General features: G+C 40.7%; 1 protein-coding gene across 1 annotated transcript in view; it reads right to left on the bottom strand.

Annotated features, from left to right (window-relative positions):
* ppfibp2b (PPFIA binding protein 2b) overlaps positions 1-19,551 on the bottom strand; it is a 103,355-nt gene that overhangs the window by 83,116 nt on the left and 688 nt on the right. The gene's annotated exons all lie outside the window — the stretch shown is intronic.

Below are 19,551 nucleotides of genomic sequence, written 5' to 3'. Positions count from 1 at the left end.
AAATTTGCTAAGTGGTATTAGAGAGCAGTTAGCACCAATTGTCCTTGTTTCAATATGTAGTCTGTGTATAGTGCAAACAATCCAGCTTTCAAAATGCTGCTGGGTCTGGTTAGAGCGGCCCAGGTCCAAGCGGATCTTCCGAGCAGAGGATGAACTACCATTGCAGCTGCAGTTCAACATGGCAGAGTGAAAATGAAAAACTCACTGAGAACCAAGAGCTTTCGTTGTCCATCAACAAGCTTCTGGCATAATTCTGGCTGGCTGGATTTGATCACTCGTCTTGGCAGAATTAGTAGAGTTCATTTAAATGGGTTGGTTTCCTGGCACCAACCCAGCTTTTAATAATAGTCCACAAATTGTCAATAGGACTGAGAGCCGGTACAATGTTCTTTGGTTTGAAAGCCTCACCTTTACTCCACCAAACACACCTGTTGTCATTATGGCCAAACTGCCCAGTCTTTGTTTTCTTTCACTATAAAAATCTTCTTCCGCTTATCCAGACCCGGATCGCGGGTGCAGCAGCCTAAGCATGGACGCTCATGGCGATATAAAACTTGCTTCACTGTCGACAGTGACGCTGGTGTGCCAGCAGTTTCCAGGTCATGGCAGGCTTGATTCCTGTTGGTTCCTGGGTTGTTCCTCGACATCCTAACCAATTTTCTCTCATGTTGGGGGGCAGTTTGGGTTTTCTTTGAGACTTTGGAAAAGTAAGATGAATAGCAGATGAATAGAAATTCCTGGAAATCTCAGTTGAGACCTTCCTAGCTTTTGTAAATCTACAACTCTCCTACCTATCTTCACGGAGTTCCTTGGACTTTCCCCATTTTCTGAGTATTGGTCAATGCAATGAGTGCTTTTTGACAACACTCACTTTGGTGGCTTTTTATGTCAGCAAAGAGAAATTACCAGCTGTTGTCAACCATCATTCTTAAAGAGGAGCTTATAGGCGTTCATCTTGTCAAGTTCAAAGACACTGTAGAACAGTTAGCACAATTAAGTATATATAATATATATATTATACTTTTGAGCCTTAGAGAAAATCTAAAATAAATTCAAACTTGTTCACCCAACTCTAGTTTTTTAAAGTCATTAAAGATGTATTCATGTGTAACAGTTCAAAGAAATAATTTCAAGACCAAAACTACCATGACATTCATGCCTATGATGAGTGCATGTTGACTCCAAGTTCTGACAACTGTGTTATAATAAAACGGTTAGAGTATATAATGCAGTTAATGTTAATGCTGATAGATAACAGTAAATCTTTACAATAAAATCGTTTATTTAGATTGCTAATTTCAAAAAGCCTGATCAGTCATTTGACATTCTTGGAATACCATAAAAAATAATTTCTTCCAAGATGAATAAGCCTATCGACTTTGACTGTACATAGTTAAACTTGTAGCAGCAGCCTCAAGGAGAGGTTACAGGCCCCTCTTGTGTCAGTATACACATACCAGGAAGGTGTCGAGTACTTCCACATTCTTGTAATGTCAGCTGCAGAGCTGCCTGACTGTAGTAATTGTCAGTGTAACAACTTGCCCGAGGGGACCAACGGCTAAGATCAAAAGATTAAAGCTGTGAAAGAACTGTGTGCCTTTTTTGTGCTGACAGTTTAGAAGCACAGTGCAAAGAATGATCTTTGATTTAACCATCAGTGCACAGGTGGAAATTAGGACGAGATGCGGCATCTAAGGCATTCCTGGCTAAAAATCTAGTCATTTATTTTTCTCTATTGGTCGTTGTGTAATACATATTTAAAGCACTTCTGCAGCAGTGTTCAAAGCTAAAGAGCCTATCATGGCTTTTCTTGTACTGAGCAAGCCAAAGGCTCAGACTTCAGTCTATCCTAAATGCACAGTTTCAAACTTTGTCTTCTCTTCCCTTTGTATGATGTCAACCTATATAGAGGTGACATCACCGATTTTGTCATCCTGGGCATTCAGCTCCAGCTTTGACCACAAAAGCTTCATCCACCTGTTGAAGGGTTTTCTTGATGAGGGGCAGACAATCAGAACAAAGTTGTCTTGATGCATGCTTGATACATGCTAGTGTCAGTCATTGTGCAAATGCCCTTCTTCAGCTGAGACTGAAATAGTCATTTGGATGAGTGACAAAATGTTTCTCCCACTGAAAGATCCAGATGAGCAGAATCAAGCTTTTGGGGCAGAACAAAGTTGGCTGAAATTGAGACGAGTTAAAATGCTTTGTTGTTTCAGGGAATAAACTGAGAGCTAAACTAAGATAAAGAAAGGCTATTTTTGAACTATGAGTTAGATAAAGTAAAAAATATGACTCCCAAGAAACATCCAAAACAAGATAAGATTCTGTCATCTGAGCCACTAACAAAGACAAGCTCCAAAAATGCTGCAGCTGAGCAAACAAATAATTCTCCGTTTTGACAGAATTCAGGAACTATGACTTCACGAACTGAAAACAATCAGAAGAAGCATCTAAAAAGCCCAAATGTTGAAGTTCATGCCTCTGACTGGCTCATAGCTAATGGATCTGGGCTCTTTTACCTGAAACTTATGCATTTCTGTCATAATTACATGAAGTATACCATTAAAAAAAAACATAAAATAATCTTCTCACTTAGCAAACCCTCAATTCCACCAACTGCCATTTAGCGCACAAACTTTCGGCTAGCTTTGATAACATGCAACTCGGATCATAACAATCAACACACCATGAAGTAACGAGGCCAGATTATCACTCGTACTATAATTTAACCAAATGCACATGAAGACAAGACAAAGTACAAAGAGACAGTAGAAGAGAGATTTTACCCACAAGGCAGAGCTTCCTCAACAAATGCAAACAGCAGAGCTGATAGGAGCTGACAATGAGCGGCACTTAGCCTCTGGACTGTCATCATAAGCACAGCTTATTACTAATCATCAGAAGAGGATGATAGAAGTACAGACACACACACACACACAAATGGGTTACATATAAGTGAAACACATTCATTGTCACAGTAATTTCTCAGCCCGCTAGTCATTCAATCATCTCCAGAGGAGCTCCGGAGAGTCTCTGCTAAAGAAATTGTTTTGACATGTAATTCAGTGCAGATTGCAGCCTTTGCTTTACAAATGATTCTCAGAGACAGAGCGGCACTGAAGGCAGAAGCAAAACAGCATATTAACGAAAACAATATGGGAGGATTTATACTTACTGGCTTTAATGCACTTCAAATGCTACATACTGTAAGTAGCAGCAGCAGATGATAAATACAGTCAGGAGGGCATTACCTTAGAGGAAGACTAACTTCTTTTTACATGTCCAGAGAATTCAACGGTCTGAAAACATAGACTGAAAAAGTATCGCAATGAAATACAGTGTATTTTCTTATTGTACTGCGGACTTTGATGTTATAATTTTATGTCTTTCTTGTCTGGATTGTTATTCATTGTCTGACAGTTTGTTAATTTTCTTATTTATTGTTTTTATATCTGGAACTACAAACAATATGGTCATTATTAGGCACTATCTGTTTTAAATAAATACATTTAAATTCCATCCATCTTCTTCCGCTTATCCGGGGCCGGGTCGCGGGGGCAGCAGCCTAAGCAGAGAAGCCCAGACCTCTCTCTCCCCAGCCACCTCCTCCAGCTTGTCCGGGGGAACACCAAGGCGCACCCAGGCCAACCAAAAAATATAATCTCTCCAACGTGTCCTTGGTCTGTCCCAGGGCCTCCTCCCAGTGGGACATGCCCAGAACACCCCACCCAGGAGGTGCCCAGGAGGTATCCTTGTCAGATGCCTGAACCACCTCAACTGGCTCCTTTCGATGTGGAGCAGCAGCTAAACAGATGACTGAACTTCTCACCGTATCTCTAAAGGAGAGGCCAGCCACCCTTCGGAGGAAGCTCATTTCTGCCGCTTGTATCCGTGATCTCGTTCCTTCAGTCACTACCCACAGCTCGTGACCATAGGTGAGTGTAAGGGACGTAGATCAACCGGTAAATTGAGAGCTTCACTTTTATACTCAGCTCTCTCTTCACTACGACGGATCGGTACAGCGTCCGCATCACTGCAGCAGAACTGCAGAACAAGACCCCGAGATATTTAAACTCCTCCACTTGGGGCAGGAACTCGGCCCTGACTCAACGTGGGCACTCCATTTCATTTTCAAATTCAAATGTGAAAAAATGTAACTAAAACTAGAGTGTTTTCTTTTCTTACAGGATCTTAGCCTGTTATGTCGTTTTCATAAAATCAGTAAAATAAAGAGGAGTAATCTAAGCTTATTAAGCAAAAGTTTTAGCAGCCAGGCCCTTTGACATGCCTGCTGTTCACCCAAGATATGTTTTACTGCTCTGGAAAACTGCCACAGTGACAAGAATCTAATATTCCACTACAACAATTAAGAATTTAACAGTGGAAATATGATGTTCCTGTGCGGAACGTGACACAAAGAATTTGTGTTTTTGAATATTGCACCAAAGGTCTCAAAGGTGTAATATGCAGAACACTACAGTGGACTATGTGGTGTCACAGTGGCATGCAATCACTCTGGATACTAAGCTTTCTTAATTTGTAGGGCACATGGATATTGTAGTGACCGGCATTCACTGCTTCACCATCAAAGTCTTTCACACACTCTCTGCTGGAGAAACTACAAAACCTCTGCCTGCTGTGGGGCCCACATCCCTTCCGACCTCCTGTTTCCCACCAGGAGGTCGGAAGGGATGTGGGAGGAAGCTTGACCCTCGCTGTACAGCGCTCCCGTTAACCCTTTACTCCAGTGGTCGTTTTCCAACAGTTTCATCCATCACTGGGTTACTGCTTCATTTACTGACATTGACGATAAATGAGAAACTCATTTAGCACCATATTTTTACATTTGCAGTCCCTTGTCCCTTTGGGGGTTGCCACAGCCTAGCATCCTCTACACCAACACCAGCCCTCTGAAAGACCTCCTTCACAGCATCCAAGAATCTTCTCTGGGGTTTTCCTCTTTTCCTCCAGCCTGGCACCTCCATCTTCAACATCTTTCATCCAATATATCCACTATCCCTCCTCTGCACATGTCCAAACCATCTCAGTATTTGTTTTTATATCAGTACAAAGCTGGGTTCACCCATCACTACACTTTTGATTCTAATACAAAGGGATATTTTACAGAGGAGCGTGAAGAGCTGAGAAAAACGCTGCTTGGATAGTTTGCTTTCTAATTTGCCTTACAAGAACAGAAGGTCGGGAACATTATTCCAACATGTTCACATATGCACAGCCTCTGGGCGAGACATTTGGATGTGCATACATCACAAATGCAAATGATGAAATTTCCTTAAAAACATGTTTACAGTTACATAAGTGCGTCAGGTTATTCTACCTTCACTGACCTAACGCTAGCCTTCTACTCAGAGATTAAAAACATTGGAGAAATGCACTTCTTCTCCAAACAAGAAGACAGCAGAGGTCCCAATCTCAGCTTCCTGTCAAACATTTTTTAGAAAGCCATCAAAGCTGCTGCAAAATGGGAACGACTAAGTCAGAAATTCCAGCGTCACCAAAACCTTCACAAGACACAATTACTGCGATGGGCTTGTGCAAACAGGAAAAGCCAGAATGCCTGTGAACCTGCACAGTTAAACATTAACACTTAGACAAAAGAGACACACACACACACGCAGAGGTGGTGGTGGGAGGGGGTTACCGTTCCTCCTCATTTGACTTAGCCTGTTTAGATTAGTGTCACCAGCTAGAGGCCAGACCTAACCCCCCCAGGCCCCTGCTGTCACAGAGGGTAAATACAACTGTGTGTGTGCGCGTGGAGCAGAGCCAACAAGAAACACCAGATTCTTTACCAATTAACATCAACGCGACAGCACCACTGACATTTAAGACCAGGACGCTCCCTGTTCTGTCCTTTAGTTCTCCCTTCTTTCTCTCTCTATGTCTCCGTGTCTTTCTTCCAACTCTGCTATTTGTATTCAAACATTAGCGTTTCTTTCTGCTGCAACGGTTACAGAAATTTTGCATGAAAATCCTAAGTATCAGCTTCTGGGACTGAAAGATTGAACAAATCCACAAGTGCAAAAAAGCTGCAGTTCCTCTACTGGCCACTGAAGGTTGTTTCCAAAAGCAAGTAAATCCCTGTAGACTCCCATGTTAAAATGCTCAGCTTTGCAGCAGAAAAGCAAAAGTCACAATTTAATTGTCAAAAGGTTTGATTGCCGAAGATTTTCTACAAAGCGGCCACAGTTTAAATAGAAAGAATATAGAAAATAACACCCCCACCCCCTCAAAAAATGGCAAGGCACTTCTCCAGAATCAGACTTTTTGTTTAGACTTTAAAAAGTATCACTTGATCATCACACTGATAAAGCTGTAAGGAAACGACAGCTAAATTCCAGGTGGGCCAGCTGATTGCTCAGTTACTTCATATAGTTCCTGTCTAGCCTGTTCCTCTAGTCGTGTAACTCGATGCAAAATTTCAGTCAGCATTACTTCCAATGGACAAAGCCTCTGTTTGGGAGTTTGCTTTTTATAATCTATGATTTTAATCTGCAACTCCAGCAGCTTTTGCTGAAGGAAAATGGGACAGATGTTGTTCTTTTGGTTCGTTGGCCCCAAACTCTTAAGGATGTCTCAACCTTTTCCTCTACATTAGAGCATATGAAAAGAAAATCATAAACGCAACATGTGAGGTTATCTTTACAGAAGAAAGCAGGACTTAGCAAAGACACCTAAATTGTTTTGGGCTTAAGAAACAAGCTATGCATTTATGTGTATGGACAAAATAATTTTATAATGAAGGCTTAATTTGTCTGGGGTTTTTTCCACTGCTCATTTATTCCACTGCTGGCGAGTAATTTTGCTGGATGACCTGGGAATCAGAGCCGACTGGTTTTATATTAATAAGTCACAAGACAAAGTGGCAAAGCAACATTCAAAGACTGCTTTTGGGACTTGGTTATACAATAACTAGTGTTGAGGCTGGCAAAGCACCATGGCCAGCAGCCTAACCACAAACTGGGTGTCATTGCTAGCCTAGGACTCTGAGTGATCAGTTCTCTAAGTTTGTTAGCTTATATAGTGTATTCAGCAGAAATGTTTTCTATCATGGAAACTCATCTGCATGCCTCCTTTTTCAGGTTGTTAACATGAGCAACAAACATAAGTTTGGGCAGCAGACCTGTGGGTGGTTGGAGATTGGGTCACGTGAGGTTATTTAAATTACCATGAAAATGATTTTTTATCCAAAACGTTCAAAAATCCATGTGATATTAAATTTTGTTTTATTCTTCTTTTATTGGGTCAATTTATTGCTCAAAAGCATTTTCTTTGTCTTGATTGTTGGCGGAGAGTTAGTGGGTCGTTAGTGGTAGAGAAATGGAGCAGTGGTTATCAGGAATCGCGCTTGTTGAATTTCAGTATCTCGTGTGTTAATTACAGATGTAATTAAAGGTTTGGGTGAGCAGAAGATTCCAAAGCGAACCACGGCATTCTCAAGTTTGGGAATTCCTGACATACTGTATTTAAAACATACTGGTTTGGTGAAAGCTATCATAATAATTCAGGTGATAAGCGGACGAGCGGAAACAAACAATTAAACTGAAGTTTAATGGAAGACAGAAAGAATAATATTAATTACGATAATAATAAGCACATCCTCTTTAAGTTATATGTTAAAAATCATCTGGTACCTATCACTCTCAAAATTAGGCTCTGTGTTTCGTTCCTTTGCCTCCTCAGTCTGTCTTGTCTTCGTGTATGTTTCTCTCCGGTCCCTGTGTCAGGCCCATGCACCTTAGTCTCGGTGTCAGTGTTTGTACTTCTTGTTTTATTTTGATAGTCTTCTGTTTCATGTATTCCCGTCAGTCAGATTAGTGTAAGCTGTGTTCCCACCTGTGGCCTCTTCCCTCGTTATCCTCCTTGTGTATATATTGTCTGCATTTCTCTCTGTTTGCTGTTTTGTTTTCCCTCTAAGGCTACGTTCACACTGCAGGCGAAAGCGCATCAAATCCGATTTTTTGCGACCCATATCCGATCATGGTATGACAGTGTGAACGGCACAAATCCGATATTTCCAAATCCGATCTGGGTCACTTTCGTATGTGGTACTGAATCCGATACATATCAGATGTTTTAGAAAGCGACTGCTGTGTGAATGGTCATGTCGCATTAAATCCGTCTTCTACGTCACTGACACAAGACAGACGCCAATTATCAGCGCCGGAGAAGACATCGCGAACGCTTCCTGGCCATCCAGTGTAGATGTCAGTGAAACTGTTGGGAAGACAACGTTGGAGAAACGTGAACATTTTATTTGTTCTGTATAATCTGTAGATTCTGACAGAAATCTGCAACTATCCTTTGAAGCACCGCTCCTCTAAAACAGCAATAAGGATAATTATTAGGTTATTTACATTATTATGTAAATAACAAAATAACTTAAAGCAAAAATTGGGAAACGTAAAGTCGGAAGTCTTTATATCAAGGGCCATCAGTCAAACAATACTGTTTGCTCTGGGTCTAAACAGAGTTCGTTGTGTGTGATGTCTCCTTTTGCGCATGCGGGCCGCGTTGAGCGTTCACACTAGAGCGCGTTTGCTGTCGCATTTTATTTTTAGTGGGAACGAGCAGACAAAAAAATCGGATTTGATCAAAAAATCGGAATTGAGCTTTAAGACCTGCAATGTGAACGTAGCCTTAGTATGTTTTCCTTGTTGTGGCAAAGGTTTTAGTTTCCTATTGTTGTTATTTTGTACTTTAGTTTAATAAAAAAAAACACCTGTTAGTTTATTGTCTGTGTTCTGAGTCCTGCGTTTGGGTCCTACCTTTGTCAGCCACACAACACCTAAGACATGTAAGGCTGTTTGCAAACAATTTGAAGTTCATGATTCTGCAACAAAAAACTTTATGCACAAGTGGAAAACATTCAAGACAGCCGCCAATTTGACCAGGAGGGGACATTCCCAAAAAATCCCGCCGAGGGCTACTTCTCAGAATCTACAGGCCTCAGTTAGCATGTTAACTGTTAAAGTTCATGACAGTAAAAGTAGAGAAAGACTCTACAGGTATGGCTTGTTTGAAAGGGTTACCAGGAGAAACTCTCTGTTCAGCACAGTTTCATCTGAACAAACCAGAAGAATTTCTGAAACAACATCCTTTGGACAGACAAGACCAGTGGAAATGGAAATGTTTGGCGATATCACACAGCATCACATTTATCAAAAAGCAAACATGGCATATCAGCACAAGCGCCTCATACAAGCTCAGCATGGGGATGAAAGGGTGATGATTTGGAGTCACAGAACCTGGGCACTTTTCAGCCACTGAGCTGACCGTGAATTCGTCTGTATATCAAAGTCTTCTACAGTCAAATGTGAGAGTATCTTTCTGACAGATAAAATCTGTCCCCAAACTGGGTCATGCAGGACAATGATCCCAAGCCCAGCTGCACATCTCCAACAGAATGGCTGAAAAAGAACGGAATCAGGCTGTTGCAATGGCCCAGTCAAAGTCCAGACCTCAACCTGATTGGCTGTGTGCAAACAAATACCCGAAAACCTGAATGAACTAAGATATAGAATATAAAGAATAGCGAGCCAAAATTCCTCCACAACAATATGAAAGGCCAATAAATACAGAAAACTATTTTTTCATATTATTGCTGCAAAAACCAGCTCTCCAGGCTCCTGAATCATGGGCTGCACTTAGCTATTCAAACTCTGCTTCTTTATTATAGGTTTAGTTTTAATAAAATAAAACACGATGTGTAATATTTTACATATTTTAGTTCATCTGAGGTTTTTGTAATTAATTTTCTGACTTGATAAGTATTAGGTAATTCTATGTGGATGTTCTCCCTGTGTCTGTGTTCTCTCCAGGTACTCCAGCTTCCTCCTACAATCTAAAGACATGCAGTTAGTGGGGTTAGGTTAATTGGTGATTTTAAATTGGTTGGCGGTCTGTCTCTCTGTTTAGCCCTGCGACAGATTGGTGACGTGTCCTGGATGTAGCCCACCTTTCGCCCTATGCCAACTGGGAAAAGCTCCAGCCTCCCCACGGCCCCAAATTACGTAAGTGGAAGCTGAAGGAAGAATGGATGTTCATCCTGATATGTAAAACCTCAGAAATGACAGAGGGCGTTATTGCTGTTGTTTTTTTACAGTGACTGCATAAACTCTGGTTTGGTAAAACTGTGACACCCTTACTGCTCACACAACACTGCCTTTATATTTTTCTCAGCGTAGGCATGTAATCAGCTAAGTTAAGCTTTGTGCAACTTACACTGTTGTTATAATTTTCATTTAAGAGGCTATAAACCTGCCCGCACAAAGGAGAAAACATATGGTAGAAGTTTATGGGCTAACCTCATTCTTAGCATGAGGTTAAAGAAAAAAAAATAACACTCCTACTACTACCACCCTGTGCACTCCTCATTTCTGGCATTAATTTAAATACAATAAAAACATTGCAACATGGAAAGGAGTTGGTTTGCTTTGCTCTGTTCCAGAAACAGCATCCAAAACACACCACAAAAGAACACAACTTAGCAGCAATAAAGCAGATCATTATGCTCAAGACAAAGCATTTTAAGCTAATGTAGGTTTACTCATGCAAGAATTTCAAGTGATTTCCTTAACTCTTCTCCCATAGGCTGCCTATTAGACGTAACCTTTGTTTCCACTTTCTGAACTGAGCAGTTTCTGTCATATTTCATGTCTGCTTCCAGGACAAACCGACTGGGTGTGCATTAGAAATTAGTGAGGGTTATCTCTGCTTGTACAACTACGAGTACCCTTGCAAAAACCCAGAAAGAGTTATTTAAACTCGCCTTTAACTGCACAGGGAGGTCCTCAAATGTCGTCTTTATGGGGGAAAGTGTTCAGACTATAGATGATGGATTCAGCATATTTATGTTGTTGTTTCGCCTGGTTACATCATTTAATTGCCTCAAGTAAAAATATATGAAACTAAAATAAAAATAAAGTCATCCTCATAATAGTAAACTTAAAAAAAATCTCTCATCCAGCTGTTAACCCAGTTAAAAAAAATTACAGGGTTATTTTGAAGCAACACCTGGACTAGGAAGTCCAGCTGGACGAAGTTTTGTCTTTCCAAAGCAAACTCGGATTTGATTTTCCGGCTCATTCTGAAGCCCTGATGTGGCCCCGGGTGCAGAAACCAGCAGGGAGCTCAAACACCAGTGTCAGCAAGCCAGTGCTGTAAAAACAACATGTCAACAGCAGTTAATACATACACGTTAAAGATGGCCACAACTTCATGTGACAGGCGTGACTAACCAATCAGCACTTAGGAGGGAATAAAAACGAGCCAATCAGAGTCCCTGTGAGGCCACAATAAGATCGTGCACTCATTCTGCCATGTGATGAAGCTGATGACATGACAGAGAAAACATGACAGGACGAACTGGCACACAGGCATCGTGCCCTGAAAATGGTGATTGTTTGTTATATGCGAGCTCTACTTACTCCAACAGTAACCTGCTTAAGGCAAAGCAAAGCAAAAATGTTATATTTTCAACGGGAGTAAGGAATCCTGCAGGTGTAATTAGCTACTTAACATGTTTGGTAGGATACTGAAGCCAGACAATAATTCCCTGTTTAATAATACATCTGTTTCCAAATAACCACTTAAATCTGTCTGCGGTATATGAAAATAGTGCATCTTTGCCACTTCTCATATCTACTCCACCTACCATAAGAGTTACAAATCACAAGTAAGTTTACTTAAGTACACAAAAGTTGTGATATTTACTCAAAACACAAGAATGTGCTTCTCATGGCCCCCTGTGACCAAAGCTCTTTGTTTGTTTGGTATACTTTTCAATTTCGTGTAGTTATACAGAATTAGTCCAGATAAAGGATAAGCACTGATGGGAAAATAGGTTTATTTTGCAGAATAATAAAGTTACCATTGTTTAGCAAAGTATAAACCACTTTATTGAGCAATATAATGAACAAAGGTGCAGAAAAGCCAAAATGTAACGTCATCAAAGGAGGACACAGGGGCTCAGGGGGACCAGCACAGGCTCAGAGTGCAAGCTACCAGTTAGCCTTAAAAAGCTGAATGACTTAAAAACAATTCATTTATACAGTTTTTTAATGAAACAAATTCTGAAGATGCCAGTTTTCATTTTATCCTGAAGCCTATCCCAGCTCAGAGTAAAGAGAAGGTTCAGCCTGGACAGGCTTAGCAGCACACAGAGAAGCAACCACCAACTCTCCACACCTACAGCCAGTTTTGATTAAACAGTTAACCATAACAAGCACATCTTTAAACTTTGAGAGGAAACTAAAGCATACAGAGGCAGAATGTACAAAATGCACACTGAGAGGACCCAGTCAACCAGGAGGTTAGACCCGAGAACCCGAGGCGGCGGTGCTGAATACTGAACCACTGCGCTGTAAAGGTTTAGGGAACCAATCACAATTTGTTTACAAATCAATTGATCAGTCGACCTGGACACTACAGCAATAACATATTTGATGCCAATTTATTCTAAAGCTGTCACCCAAAAGGTATGTGTCTACATTTCAAGCTGGAGGATTACCAGTGTCAGTGAAGTGTATTTAAAGATCAGGACCAAATTCAATGGCGATCAATATAGTGATCGTTCAACAGACCCACAGCGCCAACCACAGAGACCTGCCACCGTCTGCAAGGCATAAAAAGGTGAAAAGAGAGATAATTTTGGATTAACAATCCAAAACACTGAATTAAAAACATTTCCCAGAACTCTTAGCATCATTTTGTGTGATCGTTAACTACCTGGTAAATGATCTGTCCAACCTTGTGATCCAGTTTCAATGATGTAACTGTGATCATCCTCCTCCTCCTTTAGCCGAGGACAACACTTTCTATTTTCAGAGTAACAAGCAGCATGTCATGACCAGTACGCTGACCTTCAAGTGCAAAATTGAAGGAGGTCAAAGAAGCAGAAACAGCATTTTTCTCATGATTCCTCTTCAAAATTCCCCATCTTCTTTTTCCAGTTACAGTTACAGTTTGGAGCTATATGTAACTTTAAATTTTTTTTAATATACATTGTATATAATATTACATACAGTATCACAACGTTGCTACAAAGTTAAGCCTAACTGGCTAACCACCTCTATGCTGTCCATTACTCTCATAGTTTCCCAGTTTTCCCACAGTTGAAGACCACCTCCTAGTTCCCTGTTTCACAGATAGTCCACAAATTTGCACGACCCTCAAACTATGACATGAAGAATTGATTATGCATCAATTCGGTTTTTTATGTGTGTCCCAGTAGAGCAAGCCAACTGGTGCTTTGCAGCTGATTCAGATGGAGCTCAAGGATTCTGGCCGCCAGCCTGGTCGAGTGCAGTCAACTGGCATCCTTATTACCCTCCATACAAATTCAGGCTGAAAAGAACGATTTTCCACTGAGTAAATAAAACACCAAACACAAGTTAGCAGGATAGTAAAAACTTCTAAGCTTCTAAAGTCGAGCACATCGAGCAGGAAGAAGCAGTGAAGTGCGAGAGGCCAGCACCTCGGCTGCAGCAGACTAGGGTTACACAGAGTCCGAGTCACAACCTCCTAACAAGCTATCTGGACATGATCAGAGACGGATCACGTTACCTGATAATGTTACAGCCGCATGAGAAGCTCTGTGTGGTTCAGGTAAATGTCATCCTGAAGGAGACACGCAGACAGTCTGACACACAAACTCATTTAATTTCAGCTTACTCAACCTTAATGTAAAGCTTTATGGACACTCAACATGACTGCTTCCTGGGCAGACACAGCGCAACACGTCCAGTTTTCCATTTTGATTTGAAGAGGAAAATTACAGGATTATCTTCCTTCACACTCAAGCTTCAGTTACATCAAAAGAGCAAGTAATTGGGCCAAATATTTGCAACCCATTCTTGTGTGTTTATAAATTTGTCTTTATTATTTTATTACTTGTTGAAGTCCCAAGTGAAACAAAAAAAGTGACGCTTAAACAACACTAGTGGTCAAATTCCTGGAATAAAACAACTGAGCACAGAGCTCAGCCGCTGCAGTGAACACAGCGGGCGTCTCCGATTCTTGCATCAGAGGATAGAGCAGAGGCAAATACTACACTGAAATGTAATCCAATACAAATATTGACATTGGCCAAGTATTCAGGAGTGAATATTGGTACTGGACTTAGTTAAACTAGGATGAGGATTATATCCTCACAGCACAGAAGCAGAAATGAAAACAAAAGCCAAATTCACAGAGTAACTGAAACACAGCATAGCAGCGCAGCTAAAAGGCTAAAATGTCATAATATGGTAAAATATTTGATATCATTGCTTTTATTATTAATAATTATTTAAAAATCGGGATAAAGAGGGCAACATTTTTATTTATAGACATTTTAACATTTTACTGTCCTTACAGAGTCACTGCTGGCAGACATTGGGCTGGGTAATAAGGGCACAAACATTGTCTCGACATTATAAGGCTGATACACAACACATATCTCTGCATTTTCTACACATCACACACTTGTTTTTTATAGACCAAATTCTGAAGGATCAGAAGAAAATACATAAAAATAACTGTCTATGTGGTACAAGTACAAGGATCCCACATTATTGTCATTACACATGTATAAATACAGGCTAATGAAATACAGTTTGCATCTAATTAGAAGTGCAAAGAGCAATAAGTGCAATAAGAGCAGATTATATACAGAAAGGGGTAGTATAAAAGGTGGGAATAGTTATGTACAGATTATGTACAAATAAGTGAAGTATATAGATGTTTATATTGCTATACAAAGAGCAAATATACAGATGTACTACGGAGAGATGTACTGATGTATACATATGTACACAGATGAACTGTATAGCAGTCCATCTGTGTACATAGCGGAGGACATAAAGCCACATACTGCTGTGGACACTCCCAGCAAATGTCAGTCACTCAAAGGAATCACTGTAGGTTTAGGTATACGCTGTATTCTGACCATTTTCACTGTTCATGAGGAGATGAAGCAATAACGTGCTGCAAGATTCAAAGACCAAACAGTTTTTGCATTTTTTTAAATGTTTTATCCAAAACATTAAAAAAAAGAACAATAAACCAAGTTCTAGATAAATTAGTTTGAATCACAGCATTATTGCTATTAAATTATTATTTCTATTAAAATCTTGAGCCACTATAAGTTTCTTAGAGAGGTCTGTGAAAATCTGATATCAACACAGCTCTACTTTCTTCTACTCAAAGATGTAAACAGAAAAGAAAAGAAGACTTATTTAATATAAAATATAAAAATATCCATGCACCAATAGTGCAAATGTTGCTCTGAATACCTTTTCTTTATACTAATATATATTAATAATCAAGACTATAGGACTCTATGCAGTGAACACACCACTAGTGCTTCATTGGAATTTAGTAGGTAAATAGCAGTCAGGTGCTGCCAATCAAGCATCTGATTAACTGATTATCTATAAAAGCAGGATTTCTGGCAGCTCGCTGGTCTGCAGCATTAAAGTGCGCGTGAACACTATGTCACAATCTACCTAGGAGTTGGCATCTCATTAAATGAATCACTTTATTACGTAACTCCTGCTGTCAAAGTGTCCTTAAACTCACCACTCTTTACCTTAAATGTGCACCTCCCCTCTCCTTACTTCCCGATTTATTGCCCTGTAAAGCTCTTCTTCACCTCCTCTCTGCTCTCTTCATCAGCTGCTTTGTTTGATATCATTTCTGACAAGTCTAACTGTGAGATTTGATCACTGACTCGCTCACATGCCCAGACCCATGCATGTGCATGAGTGTTTCAATGCCATAAAAAACCGAGCAGCTTCAGTACAAAACACTTGAACGTATTACCCCTTAAAAAACAAATGTTTACTCCCATTAATCCAGAAAAGTGGACAAAATTGCTCAAGTGCAGTGCCATCTAACAGTCTCAGAACAACTCAACAAGATTTACCTACCAAAATCAAATCATATAAGCTTTTATCTTCAATGGCTTTTCTTGATATCCACTTAAATAACACTGTAAATCAATACGTATGAATATAAGTTTACTGTAATGTTCATTTAACAAACAGCTTTTATTTTTCTACATTTGCACTTGCCTATTAGCCTTCTGTCTTTTCTTTCCCTGCCTCTAGGAAGGCAGGTGAGACAGCACAAAGAGCCACCAGAGCGGGTATGGTTTGCCCCCTCATATGGGGCTATTATTTTTAAACATGTTTGACTTTTTTACTTGCTTTTAAATCTTATTGTGCCCCGTTTATCATCTACCCTTCTTCAAAGGGTAAATGATAAACCCTCGATGCAAACGTTAGCTGCTTTAACCCCCTCAAACAACCCCCCACCTTTTTTTCTTAATCAGATCAAGTTGCATAATGAGCATAAAAATGATATTTCAGGCTGTCATACAAAAGCTAATGGGGGAGTTTTACAGTAACAAAGCAGGACTCAAATAACCACTCTTGTCTTGAAAACAAAGTTATGCAGAAGAGCATCTCTCAATGCACAAAAGCTTGAACCTTGAAGCAGATGGGCAAAGAAGGAGCAGAAGACCACACCAGGTGCCCCTCCTGTCAGCTAGGATCAAAAACCTGAGACTGCAGTTCCCACAGGATCATGAAAACAACAGAAGACTGGAAATATGTTGCCTGGTCCAATGAGTTTGTGCCGCAACATTCAGATGGAAGGGTCAGAATTTGGCATGAACAACATGAAAGCTTCGATACATCCTGCTGTCAGCCGAGCATTGTTTAAACACCCAGCCTATTTCATTATTCTCAGTGGCCATGACCACAGTGTCTCCATTTTTTGTAACGGCGTGATGCTATCATGCCAGTATGGACCCAAATCTTGCACCTTGATCAATTAAGCCAGTTCTCAAGGAAAAAGAGGGGTGAGGGTTGTTATTAGCAAGGTGTGCCTAATAAAGTGTCAAGTGTGAGTGTAAGTCACAATGACTGGAAGGCTCAGGCACAATTCGTGGACATATAGTAAACTGTGGCTGGTTGGTGGACGCAGACATTGGAATTATAGTCATAAGCATCACCTGGTATCACACCTGAGAGGCGGAGGTTCTTTTTGGCAGGTCAGAAATCCTCAAAAAACATAGCCATGCTTGGTTTTTGAAACAATGTCAAACACCCTCAGTGAGTCATTAGTTTTACCTCCTTTCTAGAGCAGCCTCCAGTATCCACACACCGCAGGCTGCACACTTATTGCACTCGAGTAGGAGGATTAAAGATGTGCTGAAGTTCCATAACACTTTGACATGATACATTTGCATATTTTTACACATTACCGAGCACTTCCACCAACACAGTACTCCCTTTTATCAAATGTTAAACCTTTAACTCATCCCTTGCACGCTGCGTTGCTGCAGCGAGGATTTGAGAAGGAGCAAAATAACGGCTGAAAAACCAAAGAAAAACCTAATCCTTTCGTTTACCTTCTTTCTGCTCTGCTTATTCCTCCTGGAATCCGCAAATTTCTTACTACTTTATTTTCTCTTAAATGGGACAACACAGCATGAGCAGCATCTAGCCTCTGCTGTTCTCTAACACCTCTTCACATTCCTCGACAAAGAAAGCCAAAGATCGCCTCGGACAAGCCAGAGTTTCTCCTCTTTCTCTCTCTGACACTTTTCTTTCACTCCTTCACTTCAGCAAGATTAACAGCCTGACTTTGTCTTTTCAGGTTTCTACGCTTTTCCTCTTTTTGCTATTTCGCTTTCATTCCTCTCACCCATATCTCTCCTCTTCTCCTTTGTCTCTCCCTCTAAGCAGCAGTGGAACTACACCATAGCCGTGGACGGCAGCGGCTGTAAAGATGACAGAGCAATCATCTGAACATGGCCACTCTGGGACTTAGACGAGCAGCTTTGATCACAGAAATGAGTGCCATCATCTGCTTGACCCAGTGTGTGTGCACCCTGCGTAAACCTATCACGACAAGCCGATGAGCGCTATTGTCAAAAATAAACTGTTGCAACAATAAATGTTACCAATTTAGGGCTTTTATCAACTGCCACTTCAGCTGAGCTCCTGTGTACATTTCTTCTGTTTCCGTGTGCTAATGCCACCCAAGTGCCAACCTCAGCAGCGTTAATCAGTTCACTGTCGTCAGCGGCAATGATGCCTTTCAACTCCGTCTCTTTTTAAAATGAGATTTGCAACAGAAAGGAGGCACCGGCCTGATGTATTCACTGGCAGGAGGCTCCTTCAGCTCTCTCATGTCTCTGATGTTTATGCGTGCATGTGTGTGTGTGTGTGTGTGTGTGTGTGTGTGTGTGTACTCTGTCTCCAGCCTTAGATGGAACAGATGCTTCAGCGAAGGGGGGCCACACATCAACCTTGATATTCTGCTGTTAGCATATCAGCGTCCCCCCTCTTTCACCCGCCCCCTTTCCATTTTACTCACGCTGTCAGAAATTGATGATCTGCAATTACACAGCATGTGTCGGTGCAACTAAACATCATTTAATAGCTCCGAGCTGACAGTACATGACTGAGCAAGCAAGCGGAGAAACACCCGTGTCACAGTGAAACTACCATGTTGTCTCCAACAGACCATGTTGCATTTTGTTGTTATGTAGAAAAATATATATAATGGGATATACAATGTAGGCAAAATTAAGGGTGACGGGGACGATTTTGGAATTTCTGGCTTGTGTAAACTTTCTTGTTGTAAATTCTAAGAAAAGCTTCAGCCCACTATGTGATATTCTGTAAAGATGAAGAGGTTTAGCATCTATTTGAGCTGGAATTAAGAGCAGATCATACTCCAAGAAAGCACACCAAACCCTTTTTGTGTAAAAAGACCCAAAGCGCTATTTTCGTAACATCTCCCTGTTGGGACCGAACATTTGACTACTTATTTCAGCTTTGCTAGAAACTTACAGCATGTTGCACAGTTTGTGTCATACTTGTCCTTTACTTTGACATAATTTTGCTTTTTTTTCTATCATATTTCTGTCCACAGTCATTACGGTATAAAACTGCCTCACTTTCACAGGAAATCACTTACTAGTGGAAATAGCTGGGTACTGTCATGGTACTGTTACGGCCCTCAGTGGGCGAGGTGAGGGTTTTTAAAGTACCCACGTCTGTTAGGTGTGTCATGCATTTGTGCCATGTAGTGACTCAGAATACAGACTTCATCACTACATTCTGTAGAAGATCTGAGTGACTGGGTGTCGGAGGTCACTGATCTGCAAAATGCAAAGTTCGTCTCTACTGCGAAGTTAGTAAGGTGAAAGGACCAATCAAAAATACCTATGTAATACCTTTTTACGGCAGCAGCAACAGCAGCATATTACCTTTACCTTCGGGTGAGCTCATTGTGAACTTTATAAACGCCTGGATTCTGGATTCCAGATATTGAAAGCATGTAGAATATCTATGCTGTTACTGTGTGTGTGTGTGTGTGTGTGTGTGTGTGTGTGTGTGTGTGTGTGTGTGTGTGTGACAATATGATTGTGTTCTTACCTTTGCTAAGTTCCTCAGCCTATGCTTTTCTGTTTGAAGCTAGCCCCGCCCACCCGTGTATGCCACAACAGCTTGCACATTTATTTTTCAT

Source organism: Maylandia zebra, linkage group LG7 (assembly GCF_041146795.1).
Source record: "Maylandia zebra isolate NMK-2024a linkage group LG7, Mzebra_GT3a, whole genome shotgun sequence".
Taxonomy (NCBI): Eukaryota; Metazoa; Chordata; class Actinopteri; order Cichliformes; family Cichlidae; genus Maylandia; species Maylandia zebra.
Note: the sequence above shows the minus strand (reverse complement) of the source record. Positions and strands in the feature narration are given on the sequence as shown.